The following is a 21,411-nucleotide window of genomic DNA, read 5'->3' on the forward strand; positions in this document are numbered from 1 at the left end:
TCAGTTACTCCAACAGTTTTACCTCATTACAAGAGGGCTAGGAGTGTAGTACTCTACATGCTCACGAAGAAAAGGAGAACAAGACATGGGTAAATTCTATGTCATGAACTATGAGCTCTTTCCTTGGAAATCCTGCATTGCTTGAGCAGTAAGGACTTTTGTCTCCTTATCTTATTGGCCTAAGATTCATCCTAGATTGATCCGTTTCATTCATTCATTCAACAAATATTTTTAAGTGCCTCCTATGTGCCAGTCATTGTGAATGATGCTGAGGATACAAGACGTGAGGTTAGCCTTGTGTTCCTAGCTGCAACGCCCCATGGAGGGTTGGAGAGGCAAACCCCAATATGACTCCATCTTCCCCCACCTAAAGTCAATGGATGCTGCACATGCCCCATTGGGTGTGTGTGCAGGATGGGCAGAACAATCTTACTCTTCCCAGGAATGTTGATATTCTAAGGGGGTGCTATCAATGTAAGCATTCTAAGAGTTCTTGCAGCCCTTTCAGAAACTTACAGATCCATTGTAGATGTATGTAGCCACATAAGTGATCATGATGTCCTTTGTTCAAGAAATAACAACACATAAATGTGCATTTGATCTTCTTCTCTGGAAGTGAGCACAAGTTCCTTCTTTTCTGGACCTCAGGTAGACACCATGGAATCTTTTGCTGCAATTACAGGTGAAAATCTAAACATGATTGCAACACAAGGATAGAGTCTGTTTTTAGTGTAATGTTTAGGAGTGGAGAATGTAAGATAACACAACAGTTAGGAATGCAATTTATGTAAGTTAAAAACACATATTCTCAAAACCACAAAACACTATATATCCTTCAAGGAACATGCATATATAATATGTATGTTAAACATACTAGAATAGTTGCTTATGGAAGAGCAGGGGAAAAGAGTGGGGATCCAGATGAAAGGAGGGGAAATGAGAAAACAAGAGAGCATCCTAGGATAGACCATGGTGCTAATGTGCCATCAAGTGAGGAATATTACTAGGTTGTCAAATACAAATTTTATATCTCATTTTCCTTTCTTGAAGGGGCATGCAAAGAAAACATTTGTTGAATAGACTAATGAAAAGGCACCAATCTAAAATTCATCTTTAGAGCCATAAGACAAATGGACAAGGCTTCCTTCTATCCTTCCATATTCTATTTTCTGATCTCAGCCCCGAGTTAAGTCTATAAGTAGAAGACAATAATATAGCATGCCTTGTCTAACAAATGAACAAACAGAAAAAATTGTAACCCTCTGTGTTAGCAAAGGTGTGGAGATAGGGGCACTTTAAAGTTACTGATAGGAATGTAAAATGGTACATCTTTCTGAAAAGCAATTGTTATTGAGATCCAAAAATATATTTATAGCCTTTAACCCACAACTTCCACTTTCAGGAATTTATCATAAGAAAAGTAACTTACGTACAAATTCTATGAGCTGATATTTGAGGCAATATTACTTAAAATAACAGAAAATTGCAAATAACATACACATTCAGTAGTAGGGGACTGGGTAAATAAATTATTATATTACCTATTCGATAGAGTTGTATATAGTTGAAATGTAACAATAAGGGGAAACATGGGTGGCTCAGCTGGTTAAGCGACTGACTCTTGATTTCTGCTCAGGTCATGATCTCATGGTTCATAAAATCGGGCCCTTCATTGGGCTCTGTGCTGAAAGCATGGAGCCTGGTTGGGATTCTCTCTCTCCCTTTCTCTCTCTCTCTCTCTCTGCCCCTCCCTCACTCATGCTCCCTTTCTCTCTCAAAATAAATAAACATTTAAAAAATGTAATAATAAGACAATTTTTGTAATAGATTATTAAGCAAATACAGCCTTCTAAAATATGCCATAAAATTCCAATTTTGAAAATAGGAAAGATGTACATAAAGTGTTCATGGCAGGTGTCTCTTTATTAATATACTAATTGAATGAACATTGAGTGGTGAAATTACATATGGTTTTTATATTTTTTTGTTCTTATCTATAGTGGGTATGTATTTTAATTGGAAAATACTACAATAACAAACATCAATGAGTATATCAGATTATAATTTCACCTGTTATACTATATCTCAAAGGCATGAAAGGATTTTTCCACACTGAATTTTTTAAATTGTATGCTTTCCTATTTACAGAATTGGCAGGTCTTTTTCATGTGTGCGCTTCAATCATTACTCAGTCATACTTCACTGTGTCACCCTGAGCTACTGCATTATTCCCACATTAATAATTAAAGAGAAAACCATTTTGAGATAGGACTGTGGATAAACACAATATTCTTGTCAATTTTCTAAATTGGAACCAAGAATCCATTAAACATTTTATGAAGGTTCTGTTTGTGATTAAAATCAAGGGAATCCATCTTATCATCAGTGTGATTGTTGTACAGTTCAGTCATGTCAGGACAAAAAAAAAAAATGACAAGGCATTATGACCCATATGAAGCTAAGAGTTATATTAAAACCCAGTTTGGCTTTTACTTTACTAATCAAGAATAAATGTCATTTAAACATTTTTTTTACTCTGAAATATAAAACCTTGAAGAGATAGAGGGATAAACAAGAGCTGGATGGGGTAAAAATCCAACACCAATATATTCTCTATTTTTCTTGAGATAATAGCTAGTTCCAGTAATTTGTCACGTCAATAACTGAATCTTCTTGAGGGAAAAAAAACTTGACCCACAAAACAAAAACTAGCCTGGATCCAGATTTAAATTTTACTGAGAGTAGATGTTACCTTAAGAAATCATATTTTTTAATTCTACTTTATGGATATAGCAATACAAAAAAATGTGATCTTTTCAGTCTACTAAGCACACATCAGTACAAAGGCAAAGCATGTTGGTAGAGGAAAGGTGTCATATTCCAAGGCAAAAAGTTTGCAGTTAACATCATTTGGAGGATAATATTTTGTAATGTCTGGTTATTATTTTAAGGTGTCACTAAGGTTTAGAAAAGTACATGAGTTTTTGTTAATTTGCATTTGCAAATCCTTCGACCACCTATTCCTTTGAACTACTAAGTTGTGTTATATAGATTGCTTTGAGTTATAACGAACAGCCTATAAGGTCAGATATGTTTAAAACTCATAAATGCAACTAATGTAAAAAACATTAAGAAATCAATTTTTATGTCATGCTTTTTCAAAAATAGTAACCATGTGTAGATCTGTAGCTCCTATGATATCCACTTCTCTAAATCTGAGACCTAAATCTCTTATACGACATACTGTTATGAACTGAATGTGTTCTCCCAAATTCATATGTTGAAGCCCTAACCCCCAATGCAGCAATACGAGTATACCCCACTTTTTGAAAGTTGTTATACCACTTTTTTTTTTTATGAAAGACCTACAATACTAGTAGGTAACAATGAAAATCCTCTTTTTTAGTAACAGTGAAAATCCTCATCAGATTTTTTTCACTTAGTGAAGACAGGCAATAATGTAGGTCTTTTGTAAAAGTGAAGTGATGTAACAAGAACTTTCCAACAGCAGACAATGGTCTTGGATTTATGCCATTTCAGGATAGGAACACTCTACTTTTGGACAGCTGGGGATTCCTATATTTGGCAATGGGGCCACTGAGGAATTAATTAAGGTTAAATGAGGTTATAAGGCTGAGACCCTGATCCCATAGGGTCTGATCACAAAAGGCCCATGACAAAAGACAGCTGTCTATAAACCAGGAAAAGAGCCCTGTAAGAATTGAACTGGCTGGAACTTTGATCTTGGACTTCTAACCCCCAGAACTATAAGAAAATAAATGTCTGTTGGTTAAGCCATCTAGTTTATGGCATTTTGTTACGGTGACCGAAGCATACTGATAAATAATTATTTCACAGAATTTATATATTTTATTGGTGCTGTGTATACAAACAGATCTGATTAAGGTATTAATTGATTGGATTCTACTAAATATATAAGCTTCTTCTACTATCTAGACTTTGAATCCATTTTGCAAATTGGTGATTGCAAATATATGGCATTGTGCTACCATTCTCCATTCCTAAATAAATGGTGGATTATTACTTGATTACAGCATTCAGTCCTACTGAACCTAGACCAAACTTTATAATCCTTGTCAACAATCCAAGCAGCCACCATCAATAGATATATATATAATCTGTTTGCCATTCATGTATTAGACTATAAACTCATTGAGTGCTTGGATACTATCTTATTTCTTTTCTATAGTCTATAAACCTTCACATGGCAGAAGCTGAGTAAATTCTCACTGAGTTAAATAAACTGCATTCTAAATATAAGCCTTCTATAAAGAAAGTTCCCTACACAGGAGCTTTGGGTCCCAAGTCAAGATAAACTTGTCTTGACTCTAAACAAATCCATGGGAAAGAAAGTATCTTGTGTACTTTTAACTTCGACTGAATTTTCATCAAGTACAAATAATGAGTCATAACAATGATCATAATCATAATCCATAATAACAATGTATAATTCATAATAATGATTAGTGCATTAGGCATCATTATGTATGAAGTTCAAAGCTGGAAGATGCAAGGACACAAAGGATTAGAAAGCTGAGTCCCTTGCCTTGAGGAATGTCCCATCCAGTTGAGATAGTAGATTTTTACACGAAAATCCCACTCACAATAGGAACAGAATGTGACAAGTACCACTGCCAACTATATGGTTTTGATAATAGGAGCATAAAGATTCAGAAGGAAGAGGGGAAGATTTTCCTATAAGGTTAAAAGGAAATTTGATAGAAAACCAATTTCTGCAGAGTTCATTTATTCTTCCTCTATTTTCTCATAACAAGTTCCCCTGTGGTCTTCTGTAGATTTATCAGATTAGCTATTCAGGATAGTTGCCTATTCCCCCAATAAAGTCATATTCTCGATACTGCCTCACCCCATCATATACAAAGCAGATGGAGGAGAATGATTTTCTAAACCTTTAAGCTGCCTGGGAGACGTAATATATCCTCTCTTTGAAGGCTCAGTGCACCATGGTCAAAGTCTGGCCATCCTGATTTAAGGTGTCCTCACCCTCAGGGTGCCTGGATGGCTCAGTAAGTTGAGTGTTCAACTCTCAGTTTCGGCTCAGGTCATGATCTCACATTTTCATGAGTTCAAGCCCCGCACCGGGCTGTGTCCTGACAGTGCAGAGGCTGCTTGGGATTCTCTCTCTCTCCCTCCCTCTCTACCCCTCCCCAACTCACACTGTCTGTGTCTCTCTCAAAATAAATAAACTCAAAAGAAATTTAAGGTGTCCTCACCCTCAAGAGCAGTTTGCAAGAACAGAAAAGATGTGAGGCTCCAAAACCATCTTTGAGGCCCAAATTCTAAAAACTAACAAATTGGTTGGTTTCCTACCAGCAGGTAGGCACTTCTTAGGGTTATACCTCAGTTATAAAGTCAGTAATAGAATGTTACTGTTATTACGTCGGAGCAGAATGTAAACTTTAAGAATTTGGTCTTATTGGACTAGTGATAGTGAATCATCACTATCCTCTGAATTACCAAGAAAATAGCCTATCACCCATCACACCATAAACAATAAGCAAATCAGCAGTACATTTTGCTGATGTGGATTATTGGTCAGCATTTGATTACAGAAAGATTCTAAATCATTCTCTGAGTCTTTTGATTTTTTTAAGTGAAAATTAGATGAAGAAGACAAAGTATCAAGCTTGAAGACTCAAAATACTCTGTGAGGCTCTGAAACTCACACCAAGCGGCATCCGGAATTTTCAGAGTAATTCACTATAGGAGACACTAAGAGTCGTGCCCCACATTACTTTTTGCCTGGAAGTCATCCAGTTTATTTATAGAATGAGATAAAGGAAAAGACATATCCCCAGGCTCCATGCTGGGTTCCATAAAGAGGCATCTCCTGTTTGCCTCTAAATTTAAAAACACACAGAGAGAGTCTTGTTTTCAAGACATAGAACCACATCCTCCCACCTCCAACCCTTGAACCCCACTGCCCAAGGAACCTAGCTCTTAGGATACATGCCAGACCCTGGCTGATGGAGCTACATATTTTTAAGAATGTCAAAATGACTTCATTGCTGAGAATAGCAGCAATTGGTAGAGCTTCCTCTGCTTAAAGAGGAGAAATGTTTCTATTACCAAGTGAATCACTTTCTCCAGCTGCAAACAAACAACTAAAGCAGCACTAAAGGACAGAAATACTACAAAATGGGAGAAGGAAGGGGTGAGGACTGCTGCTTTTACTTTTAGTTTTGAGGAAGTAAAGAGGCAAAGGACTCTTTCTGGCCCCTCCTCCACCTATCTCTCCCAGCCCCCAAGTGGGAGGAGGAACAGAAGCAAGAGCATGTGCCCAATCATCTCTACCACCAGCTCTCCCTCCCATCACTTGCTCAGCTTGAGAAATCACAGTGTCAGTACATTTCTGGCTGTTCTCAAAAGAGAAATTCCCAACAAGTAAAGAGTTATTTGTCTAGAGTCCCAGGATGAGAAGGAGGAAAGGAAAGAGAAAAGGAAAAAAATTAACATTCTTGAGCTCATAGTTAATGCCAGACACATTATATTCTATTCAATTCTAGCAGTTAGATATGAAACACTGGAGTGAGATGAGACCTCGATTTGAATTCCAACTCTGCCACATACTAGCTCTTCAACTTTAACCTCTCTGAAAGTCAGTAGTCTTGCCTGTAAAGGGGGATTGCTAATCATCTTCTATGCTTACAGAGAAGATTACATAAAGTACTCTAAACCATGCACACAAAGTACTTAATGTATAAATGGTAGCAAGAATTCATCAAAACTTAGCACCATTTTATATGTGAAGCATACGACTGAGAAGGAGAAGTGACTCTCTCCTTCTCAACCAAGTGATTCCCAGAAGATGGCACATGTCCTCCTGAGATGATGTTTGACTGGTTTAAAACATTACACAAGAATGCATGTGGCTTTTACAGGCACATGCATTCTCTATACTTTCAGGAATCACTTTTTACACTGCCTTCATAGTAATGTGCAAAAATGACATTTGAAAGTTACTTTCAGGGGTGCCTGGGTGGCTCAGTCGGTTAAAAGTCTGACATCCGACTTCAGCCCAGGTCATGATCTTGTGGTTTGTGAGTTGGAGCCCCTCCCTCATCAGACTCTCTGCTGTCAGTGCAGATCCCACTTCAGATCCTCTGTCTCCCTCTCTATCTGTTTTTCCCTCCCTTTGTCTCTATCTCTCTCTCTTTCAAAAATAAATCAACATTTAAAAAAATAAACAAAATAAAACTTTAAAAAAAAAAAAAGAAAGTTACTTTCAGATCCTGCATAACAGTACTGACCCGGGCCATCCTCGTGGTCAGGTTGAGAACTCAGCTAGCTGAGTACCTGGTATTTCCTCCCAGACCAGGCTCTCCTGTTACCTTCCTCCACCTCTCTTTTGGATGGATTCCTTTGTACTTACTTCCCCAAATTTCTGGCCTGTACTTCATCAGCAGCACCCCTGCCTACCCCTGAGGGGATTCTCACCCATGGATCTCATGGTGGAGACATAATTGTCACCAAACATTATACTTACTCTTCTATGTTTCCTGATGTGCCTAAAATTGCAGGGCACTCTGACTAGTTCTAGCAAGTAAAATGTGACCAAAAGTGACAAATATCACTTTCACACTGAGGCAGATAAAGGCTATGCCAGAGTCTCTGGTCTAATTTCTCCTGTTGTGGAGTACAAAGTCTACACCACTCAGATGTTGCAGATACTAAAATAGCAGAGCCCTGGTGAGCCTGGGTTCCTGAGTGACTGTGTGAAGCAGATCATTACACCTCACCACACTAGATACATTGTATAAGTAAACTTCTAGATGTCAAAACACTTATTCCGGGCTGTGTGTTATTACAGTGCAACTTGGCATATTCTAATTTACATAAAATTCAATCTCTGCCTATAAATTAGAACTGGGTCTCTTACTCCTGTCTAAGTCTCCAAGATTCCCACATTGGCCCCCATCTTGTCTTGCCATCTCTGATCCTAGCACACTCTGCAGCAGGTGCAGAATGTGAAGTTCTAGTCACCTTCCAAGAGTTTGTGATCTGCATCTCTCCTTCCCTTTCTCCCCCAAATCCTACCTCAACCCCCAAAATGTCTGGAGGTAACCCAGCTGGAGATTAGCTAAGTCACCTGAATAGAGAATGAAGCAGGGACTTTTCAGCTGATGCAGAGAGTCACTGGAGCAAGGAAGGGTAAAGTAGAGAAAGAGTTGAGATTTCAGAAAGTGGGTTAAGTGAGCTAAATCTAAGAGTTGCTCAGAAGTAGGAATTAAAGTCTTATAGTCTTAAAGCCAATGCTTCAGGATAGAACAATGAGGCCAAAGGGAAAGTGCATCATGATCAAAAGCATATAGTCCTGGGAAATTCCCTCTAGCCCTGGTTGGTGTATGTAGCTCACCTCTACTGGATCAGTGGGTAAATTTGCAGAGGTAATTCTGGCTGGCCTCAAGGATCAGGTGTTCACTAGCACAGAAGCACTGACCAATCTACTGTACCAGGTGATCTGTTAAATCCTATCTTGCCTGTAAATGCACAGGATTTATTCCATGCTCCTCGGGTCAGGGTTCCTCTTCCCCCCACAACCTACCACTTCACACATTTGTCACCAGCGGGCTCCAAACTAAGATGCTTAATGACTTGCTTCTTATTCTAAAAGTTTACAATCTTCTTCACTTGTGTAATGCAATTTCCCCAGAATAAGCACAGAGCTAATTGAGGAACTTAATGACTAATTTCTCAAGACAAACAAGATGTTCACATTACCTTTTTTACATTTGGGTTTGTGACCAGATTATCTGATTTGTCTGTGAAAGCAATAATCACACCTTACACCCCAAGTAGCATCAAAAATCAATGTGCAGTGGAAAATGTAATTAGGATTATGAAATATTAATTATCCTTTTGATCTTTTCATTTAAAAAATCCATTCTTCCTTCATTTGCTCTACATTCAAAGCTGAACTATAGATGATGTATCTTTGAATTTACAAGGCTATAAGCAGTGATATTTATAAGATAAATCTGCATATCACACACTGAATATTCAATGAGAAGTGGCAGACTGCCCAGCAGCCCCCCTATTATTGATACCTCACCTATCTGGAGAGATTATAAACCTTTGCATATAGACTAAATTAAATTTGCAATTAAATGTAAACTCAAAAATCCTTTTATTCCAGGTCTTGGGAAGTAGTGATAAGAGATATCGTCACCAATAAGCTTTCTAAAATGATCCATATTAAACAAAGCTAAAAGCTTTTCCCATGAAGGAACACTGACTCACCTCCAGAGTGACTCTCATATCACTAAATTCTACCTGACTTTATTTAAGAACAGATTTATCTTTCAAAAATTGTTTTTTGCACTTTGTGCACATGGGACCTCATATATCCCATTCACCTTCTGCCAGCAAAACACTGCTCATTTCTACTGAAACTGGAGAAGGCAAGTATTTATGAAAATGTGTGCATTTAAAGTTGGAAATTGTAAGAATCTTCAAATTCTAAACCCCTTTCCTTTACACAAAGCTGGTGCTACTGTTAGAACCTATGGTGGTTTCAATTTAATTTTTATTGTGCTTTTCAGACCACATGCAAGTTTTATTTGATGTTCTTATTGAATGGTCAGTATATTACCTAACAGACAAATCAAGCTGAAATGGGGTAGCTTATCAGAGATGATTCCCCGTTTTACAATTATAAGCAGATTCTGTTTCTCTTGTGAGACACTTCTGGGGGTGCCATCCATAGAAAGGAGGTGTGAGCACCCCAGAACCAGTTAAGGCAGCCAGTCTTTATAGAAGGAAGTATGAGGACTCCATTGTCCAGGACCCTGGAGCATGTACCGTCACCCCTTATTCACCTCTATGCTCCAGTGACTTTTTAAAAAAATGTTTATTTACTATTTTTGAGAGAGAAACAGAGACTGATCAGGGGAGGAGCAGAGGGAGAGAAGAAGACACAGAATCCAAAGCAGAATCCAGGCTCTGAGCTGTCAGCACAGAGCCCGACATGGGGCTCAAATTCGTGAACTGCAAGATCATGACCTGAGCCAAAGTCAGATGCTTAACTGACTGAGCCACTCAGGCGACCCTACATTCCAGTGACTTCTTACTGCAAATTATTGTAACTCTGCCTAAAGTCTTTCTTCTAGCAGTGGGAACACACTCTGCCACACTCAGAGCATGCTGAGAGTGCTGGGAGGTCATGCCTGCAGGAGAAGTCCTCAGCAAATGACCAGTGGGGAGTGGGTGGATACAAACCATTTTATTCGTTGAGCTGAGATAACTCTGAAGCATGTTTTACACTACCATCTAGAGTTCCCGAGGAGGTTTGAGCTCACCAGCTTATCCTTCACCAGCTTTCTTCACCTCCCTATTTTACTTCTCGACCCCTTCCTGATATTTCCTCATCACCTCCTAAATAAACTCCTGATAGCTGAATCCTTGTTGAAAGGTCTATGTTTGGAGAAATCCAAAGACAAATCTTTTGTTCTTCTGAAGATTCAAAAGGGAAATCCATCTGCCTCTAAGTGATGGATACCTAGACAAAGAAGGGTCTGTAATTCTGGGTCCATGAGATGATAAACAACTGAATCACCTCTGTTGCTGACTTGGTTGCTTCGAGTCCTGGGTGGTAGATTTGCACAGAAACATGAATAAGAATACTACCAGCCTTGGAGTCCAACCATGATCAGTGTAGCCAAGGTTAGCCTGAGGGAGTAGGCTCATACTCCCCAAGATCTGCATTAGGAAAACAGGGTTCTATTATATCTCCCTTCACAGCAAGTGACCAGCAATCATAAGAAGGCAATGCAGCACTGAACTTCACTAAGCAACCCAGTTGGTGATGGGAAGCATCAGCTACTGTGGTTACTGAGTCCAGTGATATTCCACTTGGGTACAGAGGTTGGATGAAACATTGTAGCTGTTCAAATTTGAATCCAAATTAACTAAAATTAAAAGTTGAGTTTTTAATTTTGATGAGCCACATTTCAAATGTTCAATAGCCACATGTGGTTATGTTCACGGCAGAATGCTCTATTGGAACTAGCCTTCCTAGTTATTGGGTATTTCAGGAAGAGGGGAAGTATCAAGGAAGACATACCAAACTCTTGACAATAAAGGACCTAATGTACAGTGTGGTGGTTACAGTTAACCATATAGTGTTATATACTTGAAGGCTGCTAAGGGAGTAGATATTAAATGTTCTCATCACAAAAAATAAATAGCAGGGGTGCCTGGGTCGCTCAGTTTGTTAAGCGTCCAACTTCAGCTGAGGTCATGATCTCACGGTTCATGGGTTTGAGCCCCACATCAGGCTCTGTGCTGACAGCTCAGAGCCTGGAACCTGCTTTGGATTCTATGTCTCCCTCTCTCTCTGCCCCTCCCCCACTTGTGCTCTATCTCTCTCTGTCTCTCAGAAATAAATAAAATGTTTAAAAAATTGAAAAAGAAAAAGAAAAGAAAGTATATGAGGTGATGGCAGTGTTAGCTAATGCTCTAGTGGTAATTGCTTGAGAACAGTAAGTATATCAAATAAACAAGTTGTATATCTTAAACTTACACAATGTTATATGTCAATTATGTCTCAATAAAACTGGAAAATAATGAGAGATAAGAGGTATTATGGTAATCATTAAAAATATAAAAATATGTGCCTTATCTGCACCCTAAGTTTGTGAACAGTTATAGAATTACAGAAATTACAGAATTACAGAATTACTGCAAGAGTTTAGAAATTATATAGGCCAGGGGTGCCTGGGTGGCTCAGTTGGCTAAGCATCTGACTCTTGATTTCAATTCAGGTCATGATCTCATGGTTCATGAGACTGAGCCCCGAATTGGCTCTGAGCTGACAGCAGGGAGCCTGCTATGGGATTCCCTCACTCCCTCTCTCACTTCCTCTCCCCCACTCATGTTTACTCTCCCTCTTTCTCAAAATAAATAAATAAACTTAAAAATAAAAAGAAATTATAGGGGAGAGGAGCCAAGATGGCGGAACAGCATGGAAGTTTTTTTTTGCATCTCATGTCCATGAAATACAGCCAGATCAACACTAAACCATCCTGCACACCTAGAAAACTGATTTGAGGATTAACGCAACAATCTGCACAACCCGAACCACAGAACTCAGCAGGAATTTACCCCAAAAGAAAGAAGAGGGGCGCCTGGGTGGCGCAGTCGGTTAAGCGTCCGACTTCAGCCAGGTCACGATCTCGCGGTCCGTGAGTTCGAGCCCCGCGTCAGGCTCTGGGCTGATGGCTCGGAGCCTGGAGCCTGTTTCCGATTCTGTGTCTCCCTCTCTCTCTCTGCCCCTCCCCCGTTCATGCTCTGTCCCTCTCTGTCCCAAAAATAAATAAAAAACGTTGAAAAAAAAAAATTTAAAAAAGAAAGAAGACATCCAGGGACTTAATCAACACAGACACAAACAAGATGTCTGAACCAGAATTTAGAATCACGATAATAAAAATACTAGCTGGGGTCAAAAATAGATTAAAATCTCTTTCTGCAGAGATAAAAGAAATAAAGCCTAGTCAGGATGAAATAAAAATGCTATAACTAAACTGCAATCTCAAATGTATGCCACAGTGGCAAGAATGGATGAGGCAGAGAAGCAAATCAGCGATATACAGGACAAACTTATGGAGAATAATGAAACAGAAAAAAAAAAGAGGGATACTAAGGCAAAAGAGCACGATTTAAGAATTAGAGAAGTCAGTGACTCATTAAAAAGGAACAACATCAGAATCATAGGGGTCCCAGAAGAGGAAGAGAGAGAAAAAGGGGTAGAAGGGTTATGTGAGCAAATTATAGGGGAAAACTTTCCTAACCTGGGGAAAGGCACAGACTTCAAAATCCAGAAAGCACAGAAGCCTCCCATAAGATTCAACAAAAACCAACCATCAACAAAGCATATCATAGTCAAATTCACAAAATAGTCAGGCAAGGAAAGAATCATGAAAGCAGCAAGGGAAAAAAAGTCCTTAACTTGCAAGGGAAGACAGATCAGATTCACAGCAGACCTATCCATAGAAACTTTGCAGGCCAGAAAGGAGTGGCAGGATATAGTCAATGTGTTGAATCAGAAAAATATGCAGCCAAGAATTCTTTATCCAGCAAGGCTGTCATTCAAAATAGAAAGAGAGATTAAAAGTTTCCTAGACAAACAAAAATAAAGGAGTTTGTGACCACTAAACCAGCTCTGCAAGAACTTTTAAGAGGGACTCTCTGAGGGGAAAAAAGACAAAAAAAAAAAAAAAAAAGACCAAAAGCAACAAATACTAAACAAAGACTAGAAAGGACCAGAGAACACCACCAGAAACTCCAACTCTACAAGAAACATAATGGCAATAAACTCATATCTTTCAGCACTTACTCTAAATGTCAATAGACTAAATGCTCCAATCAAAAGACATAGTGTAACAGAATAAATAAGAAAACAAGATCCATCTATATGCTGTTTACAAGAGACCAACTTTAGACCTAAAGATACCCTCAGATTGAAAGTAAGGGGATAGAGAGCCATCTATCATGCTAATGGTCAACAAAAGAAAGCCAGAATAGCCATACTTATATCAGAAAATATAGAATTTAAAATAAAGACTGCAACAAGAGATGAAGAAGGGCATTATATCATAATGAAGGGGTCTATCCACCAAGAATACCTAACAATTGTAAACATTTACACTCCAAATGCGGAGCACCCAAATATATAGATCAATTAATCACAAACATAAAAACCTTATTGATAATACCATAATAGGAGGGGACTTCAACACCCCACTTACAGAAATGGACAGATCATCTAAACAGAAAATCAACAAGGAAACAATGGCTTTGAATGACACACTGGACCAGATGGACTTCATAGATATATTCAGAACATTTCATCCTAAAGCAGCAGAATATACATTCTTCTCCAGTGCACATGGAATGTTCTCCAGAATAGACCATATACTGGGACACAAATCAGCCCTCAACAAGTACAAAAAGATCGAGATCATACCGTGCATATTTTTAGACCACAACACTATGAAACTCAAAATCAACCACAAGAAAAAATTCGTAAAGATAACAAATACTTGGAGACTAAAGAACATCGTACTAAAGAAAGGATGGGCTAACCAAGAAGTTAAAGAAGAAATTAAAAAGTACATTGAAGCCAATGAAAATGATAACACCACAGCCCAAAACTTCTGGGATTCAGCAAAGGCAGTCATAAGAGGGAAGTATACTGCAATCCAGGCCTTCCTAAAGGAGGAAGAAAGGTCTCAGACACACAACCTAACCTTAAACCTTAAAGAGCTTGAAAAAGAACAGCAAATAAAACCCAAAAACAGCAGAAGATAGGAAATAATAAAGATTAGAGAAGAAATCAATGTTATTGAAACCAAAAAAAAAAAACAAAGAACAGATCAATGAAACCAGAAGCTAAAGAATTAACAGAAGTTAAAAGAATTAACAAAATTGATAAACCACTAGCCAGTTTGATAAAAAAGAAAAAGGAAAGGACCCAAATAAGTAGAATCAAGAATGAAAAGAGAGATCACAACCAACACCACAGAAATAAAAACAATAATAAGAGGATATTATGTGCAATTATATGCCAATAAAATGGGCAATCTGGAAGAAATGGACAAATTCCTAGAAACATATACACTACCAAAACTGAAACAGGAAGAAATAGAAAATTTGAACAGATCCATAACCAGTGAAGAAATCAATTTAGTAATAAAAAATCTCCCAAAAAACAAGAGTCCAAGGTCAGGTGACTTTCCAGGGGAATTCTACCAAACATTTAAGGAAGTGTTAACACCTATTCTCTTGAAGCTGTTCCAAAAAATGGAAATGGAAGGAAAACTTCCAAACTCTTTCTATGAAGCCAGCATTACCTTGATTTCAAAACCAGGAGACCCCACTAAAAAGAACTATAGACCAATTTCCCTGATGAACATGGATGCAAAAATCCTCAACAAGATATTAGCCAACAAGATCCAACAACATTAAAAAAATTATTCACCATGACCAAGTGGGGATTATACCTGGGATGCAGGGCTGGTTCAATATCCACAAAACAATCAATGTGATTCATCACATCAATAAAAGAAAGAACAAGAATCATATGATCCTCTCAATAGATGCAGAGAAAGCATTTGACAAAATACAGCATCCTTTCTTGATAAAAACCCTTAAGAAAGTAGGGATAGAAGGATCATAAAAGCCATATATGAAATACTCAACACTAATATCATCCTCAGTGGGGAAAAAAAATGAAACTTTCCACCTAAGGTCAGGAACAAGACTGTTATTCAACATAGTATTGGAAGTCTTAGCCTCTGCAATCAGACAACACAAAGAAATAAAAGGCATCCAAATTGGCCAGGAGGAGGTCAAACTTTCACTCTGCAGATGACATCATACTCGATATGGAAAACCCAAGAGATTCCACCAAAAAACTGTTAGAACTGATCCATGAATTCAGCAAAGTCACAGGACATAAAATCAATGCACAGAAATCAGCTGCATCCCTATACACCAACAATGAAGCAACAGAGAAATCAAGGAATTGATCTCATTTACAACTGCACCAAAAACCATAAAATACCTAAGAATAAATCTAACCAAAGAGGTGAAAAGTCTATACACTGAAAACTACAGAAAGCTTATGAAGGAAATTGAAGAAGACACCAAAAAATGGAAAAAGATTCCATGCTCCTGGATAGGAAGAACAAATATTGTTAAAATGTCGATACTACCCAAAGCAATCTACAGATATTCAATGCAATACCTGTCAAAATAACACCAGCAGTCTTCACAGAGCTAGAACAAACAATCCTAACATTTGTATGGAACCAGAAAAGACCCCAGATAGCCAAAGTAACCTTGAAAAAGAAAATCAAAGCAGGAGGCATCACAATCCCGGACTTGAAGCTGTATTACAAAGCTGTAATCATCAAGACAGTATGGTACTGGCACAAAACCAGTCAGATCAATGGAACAGAATAGAGAACTCAGAAACTGACCCACAAACGTAGGGCCAACTAATCTTTGACAAAGCAGGAATGAATATCCAATGGAATAAAGACAGTCTCTTCAGCAAGTGGTGCTGGGAAAACCAGACAGCGACATGCAGAAGATTGAACCTAGACCACTTTCTTTTACCATACACAAAAATAAACTCAAAAATGAATATAAGACCTAAATGTAAGACAGGAAGCCATCAAAATCCTTGAGGAGAAAGCAGGCAAAAACCTCTTTTACCTTGGCCACAGCAACTTCTTACTCAACACGTCTCCTGAGGCAAGGGAAACAAAAGCAAAAATGAACTATTGGGACCTCATCAAAATAAAAAGCTTCTGCACAGCGAAGGAAACAATCAGCAAAACTAAAAGGCAACCAATGGAATGGGAGAAGATTCTTTCAAATGACATATCAGATAAAGTGTTAGTATCCAAAATCTATAAAGAACTTATCAAGCTCAACACCCAAAAAACAAATAATCCAGTGAAGAAATGGGCAAAAGACATGAACAGACACTTCTCCAAAGAAGACGTCCAGATGGCCAACTGACACATGAAAAAATGTTCAACATCACTCATCGTCAGGGAAATACAAATCAAAACCACAATGAGATATCACCTCACACCTGTCAGAATGGCTAACATTAACAACTCAGGCAACAACAGATGTTGGCAAGGATGTGGAAAAAGAGGATCTCTTTTGCACTGCTGGTGGGAATGCAGACTGGTTGCAGCCACTCTGTAAAACAGTATGGAGGCCCCTCAAAAATTAAAATAGAACTACCCTATGACCCAGCAATTGCACTACTAGGTATTTATCCAAGGGATACAGGTATGTTGTTTGAAAGGAGCACATGCACCCCAATGTTTATAGCAGCACTATCAACAATAGCCAAAGTATGGAAAGAGCCCAAATGCCCATCGATGGATAAATGGATAAACAAGAGGTGGTATACACACACACACACACACACACACACACACAATGGATTATTACTCAGCAATCAAAAAGAATGAAATCTCACCATTTGCAACTACATGGATAGAACTAGAGGGTATTATCCCAAGTGAAATTAGTCTGTCAGAGAAAGACAAATATCATATGACTTCACTCATATGAGGAATTTAAGATACAAAACAGATGAATTTATGGGAAGGGAAACAAAAATAATATAAAAACAGGGAGAGGGACAAAACATAAGAGACTCATAAATATGGAGAACAAACTGAGGGCTACTGGAGGGGTTGTGGGAGGGGGGATGGGCTAAATGGGTAAGAGGCATGAAAGAATCCACTCCTGAAATCACTGTTGCACTATATGCTAACTAATTCGGATGTAAATTTAAAAAAAATAATAAATTAAATGAAAAAAAAACCAAAAAGAAATTATATAGGCCAACATCCTGACCTAATGTTTTACAAACTGGCATGAGAATGAGTACCTGTGACTACTGGAAGAGGTAATACATAAATGCTAAGGGAACTATAAAATCCCTATTGTAAATTAAGGAGGCAGAGATTAGTTTTAGCTGGATCAATAAGATTGGCTTCATAGAAAGTGTGTCAACTTCAATAAGCTTTGAAGTATACATAGGATTTCAGTAGGTGTAGAAGTGAGGGGAGGAGGGGAACTCTGTTTTAAGACAGAGGCAAGAAAGCAGAAGCCATCTTCAGGGAAAGTTTCAGTAGTCAGATTGTCTCAGTAGTGAACAATAAAGATAGACCAATGGACTGGGGCCGCTTGAAGGAAAACCAAGAGAGTCGAACTGGTCTTTCTCCCAGCACAAAGTCAGAACTAAACACCCTTTCTGGGGAGACAGACTCCAGATCATCTCCCCCATTTATCCCTCCTTAGCTAGCTATCATTAGGCTATAAAATGGGATTTCTCATCACAAGACCTGTCCCAAGTGTTCTAGTGGCCTATGCTCTCAGGGACAGCCCCTGTCTCAAATTCTGAATGTCATGAGGCTAATTCTGATAAACTACATGAAGGTGGTGCCTCCACTCATCCATTCAGAACAATCAGAATAGATTACTGTTTTGATGGTGTGACTGTGGAAGAATACTTTATTATGATGCTTGGTCCCATACTCCAAAACCTTATAAAATGGCAAATTAAAGAACCTCAACCGTAAATGACTTAAGCAAACAAGGGATTTGCTGTAAGATTCAGAGAATCAGAGAATCAAAGAGAAAGCTTATCTCCCCAGCTTTGAGCAGAACAGGGAGAGCGGCCCTAAAGACCTCAGCAGAAAACAGATACCTGAGCATCCCCTGGGCTCCCCCGGCCCTGCCTTCATGCTGTTCTCCTGGGGCGCTCCTCATCCTCTCTGTCTGCACACAGGCTCTTGTTACCCAGCTGTGGACAAGGCACAACCGCTGCAAACTTGCCCCTGTTCTGTCACCAGAGTGGGGCAATTCCCATTTAAAAACCTACAAGGGAAAACTCATGGGCCATTTCTGGACCCATCACTGTGGCCAGGGAGCTAAGGACTTGTAAAATGATGACAGTCCTTGTTTATATCATAGGAGGAGGGGTTGTGGGAGAGGAGGAGTTTCCTCCAAAAGAAGGGGACAGGAAAAGGAAGATATAACTTGGCTCAGACATGACCACTGGGGGCAAATTGTAAGGGTCAGCCACCCCAATGAGAATATAGGATACAGGGAGGTTTTAGAACAGACGTTTGAGGAAAAGGGAGGGCAAGAATTTATGAAAGGTCTCACTATGCTAGACAACTATCCTAAGGTGTATAAGAGGCCTGATGTTAACTACACCTGTCCTTTTTCTACTCCAGTTTTCTAACCCTAGGGCTGCATCAAAGAGTACAATTGCCCCCCAGTTTGCCAAACCCACCCATAAAATGCAAAGCACAGAATTCTGTAAGAACCATGCTGCCATCCGAAGCAAAGCCACACCCTGATTCCCATCCTCTGCTACAATAGCTTCAGGTTATTTTTCAGGCATACTTTGCATCTTATACTAAACAAATGTATCTTCCAGGATTTAAATAATAAACAAATGCAAAGTGTATCAGTGTGATGGATAGCAATATATTTTAAGACACAGATATGCTAAAACTAAGGGTGACCCCAAATTGGGAAAACCACTCCAGGAGACAGTTTCCTTTGGGGAAGACAAGGCGTCCAAATCACATGTGGCATCTGGTGATTGGTGCTAGCTGCAGAGAGCCAGAAGCATTACTGACCTTTTGTAACGGAACCAACATAAGTTCACTCCCTTGGTGAGTCAGAAACTGCACCAGGTTGAGTTGTTGTACAAAATAAACTTTATTTGCAGCACATAAGGAGAACACAGGGAATGACTGGCTGTGACTCCAGGAATCCAGACCTGGGATTCCTTGAGCAAGGGTGAATGGATTCATTTTATTTCAGGTAATGATGAATATTCAGATAGGGAAGCCTTGTCATCATATGCGGAGGCGGGCATAAGGTCACACATGCATCTTAAGGAAACATGCTTACATACACATTGTATGTTATGTAAACGATGCTTGTGCTCCTTCCTGGGCACAGATTTTAATATTATAATCAGGTAAAGGTAGACATTAGTCATTCTAGAGCCCACTCCATGTTCCATCTATGCAGCTGTGTGTCAGAGGTTAAGTTCAAAGTGATCTGGGTGATCTGGTCTGGCAGGAGGTCTTGTCAGGGCAGTCCTTACCATCAGAGGGGTGGTTTTGCTTTTCAGGAAAAATGTGGGACAAAGGTTGGTGAGTATAAGCAGGTGGGCAGTAAAGATCAGGTCTTAGAGTCTAGGTGGTGACACTTTCCGTGGCCTCTGCAATGGTTTTTACCACATTCACTCACACACAAATGCATCCCTGTAAAGAGAATAAAACTTTCAAAGTCCTTTCGAGAGGAGAGCATTTTTTCAGCTGAATCTTTACCTTCCAGAGAGTGCCCCTTAATGGTAAAAGGGACAGTCATATCATAGCCATCTTGTGGGCCAAATCAGAGAAATCATCCCGCCTTCAAAAAGAGACAAGGGGGGGCGCCTGGGTGGCGCAGTCGGTTAAGCGTCCGACTTCAGCCAGGTCACGATCTCGCGGTCCGTGAGTTCGAGCCCCGCGTCGGGCTCTGGGCTGATGGCTCGGAGCCTGGAGCCTGTTTCCGATTCTGTGTCTCCCTCTCTCTCTGCCCCTCCCCCGTTCATGCTCTGTCTCTCTCTGTCCCCAAAATAAATAAAAAACGTTGAAAAAAAAAAAACAAAAAAAAAACAAAAAGAGACAAGGGATCCAGTACACAGTTTGCTCACAACCTGCATGAGCCTTGGATATAATTTCCAACTGCCAGACTTCTGGATGTTTCCACACTGGCCAAATGCAATTGAAAATTTGGTAGAAACTGTGTAGAAACTAAAAGCAAATGCATAATTTGCCTCTAAAAGCAGCTTTTGGTCCTGATTTCCATAGACCCCCACTACTGCTAATAATAATACCACCATTCTCTGTAACCGAGGCTTTAAACCCCATCTCTAGAAGCCTTCCATCTCAGCTCCTGTGTGGAGTCATGAAGCCTCACAATTCACCCTAGCTCCTTCCTGAACTATCCTTGCTCTTCATGCCCACTGTCACATCTTTAATGCCCTGAGGTCCCAGAACCAAATCTGCCCCCCCCCCCCCACCTACTTTGGTAAATAAAGTTTTACTGGAACACAGCCACACTCATTTATTCCTGGGTCATCGATGGGTACTTTCACACTATGATAGCAAAGCTGAGCGGTTGAGACAGAGACTGGCCTCAAAGCCCAAAATACTTGCTATCAGGCCCTTTACAAAAAACGTTTGCTAACATTTTTAGCAAAAGTTCTGACTGCCCAGCCTTAACTTCTTTCCAATTCTTCCTGCTTTTTACAAAATGCCCTAATCCAAACCTTGTACTGAGTTATCAATGGATCTTAACACACATGCATGCATGCACATGCATACACACACACACACACACACACACACACACACAAAACACACACGGAATTTTCAAAAAGTCTGTAAAAAGCGTCTCCTTGCACTTAGAATAATTCCTTTTTTTAAAAATGTTTTTATTTATTTTTGAGAGAGATAGAGAGAGAGAGAGAGAGAGAGAGAGAGAGAAAATGGGGGAGGGGCAGAGGGAGAGAGACAAAGAATCTGAAGCAGGCTTGAGGCTCCAAGCTGTCAGCACAGAGCCCCACATCAGACTCAAATTCATGGACTTCGAGATCACGACCTGAGCTGAAGTCAGATGCTTAACCGACTGAGCCACCCATGTGCCTGTACTTAGAATAATTCCCAGTCAATACTATGTTTTCTACACGACTGGGTGTGGCTTACTTTCCCATCTTCCCTGTTGCTTCCTTCCTCCCTCACCATATTCCAGCCTCGCTGGTCTTTT

The 21,411-nt window shown here is 39.4% G+C and overlaps 1 protein-coding gene across 4 annotated transcripts in view; it reads right to left on the reverse strand.

The window, feature by feature from the left end:
* The window catches only part of CCDC85A (coiled-coil domain containing 85A), a 261,517-nt gene that overhangs the window by 222,075 nt on the left and 18,031 nt on the right, over positions 1 to 21,411 (reverse strand). For all 4 annotated transcript variants that reach the window (XR_009248617.1, XR_009248618.1, XR_009248619.1 and 1 more), the window contains exon 3: positions 517 to 690. The gene's annotated coding sequence lies outside the window, so the exon portion shown is untranslated. The remainder of the gene's footprint in view (positions 1 to 516; positions 691 to 21,411) is intronic.

This window comes from Neofelis nebulosa, chromosome 9, assembly GCF_028018385.1.
Source record: "Neofelis nebulosa isolate mNeoNeb1 chromosome 9, mNeoNeb1.pri, whole genome shotgun sequence".
In the NCBI taxonomy this organism is placed as follows: domain Eukaryota; kingdom Metazoa; phylum Chordata; class Mammalia; order Carnivora; family Felidae; genus Neofelis; species Neofelis nebulosa.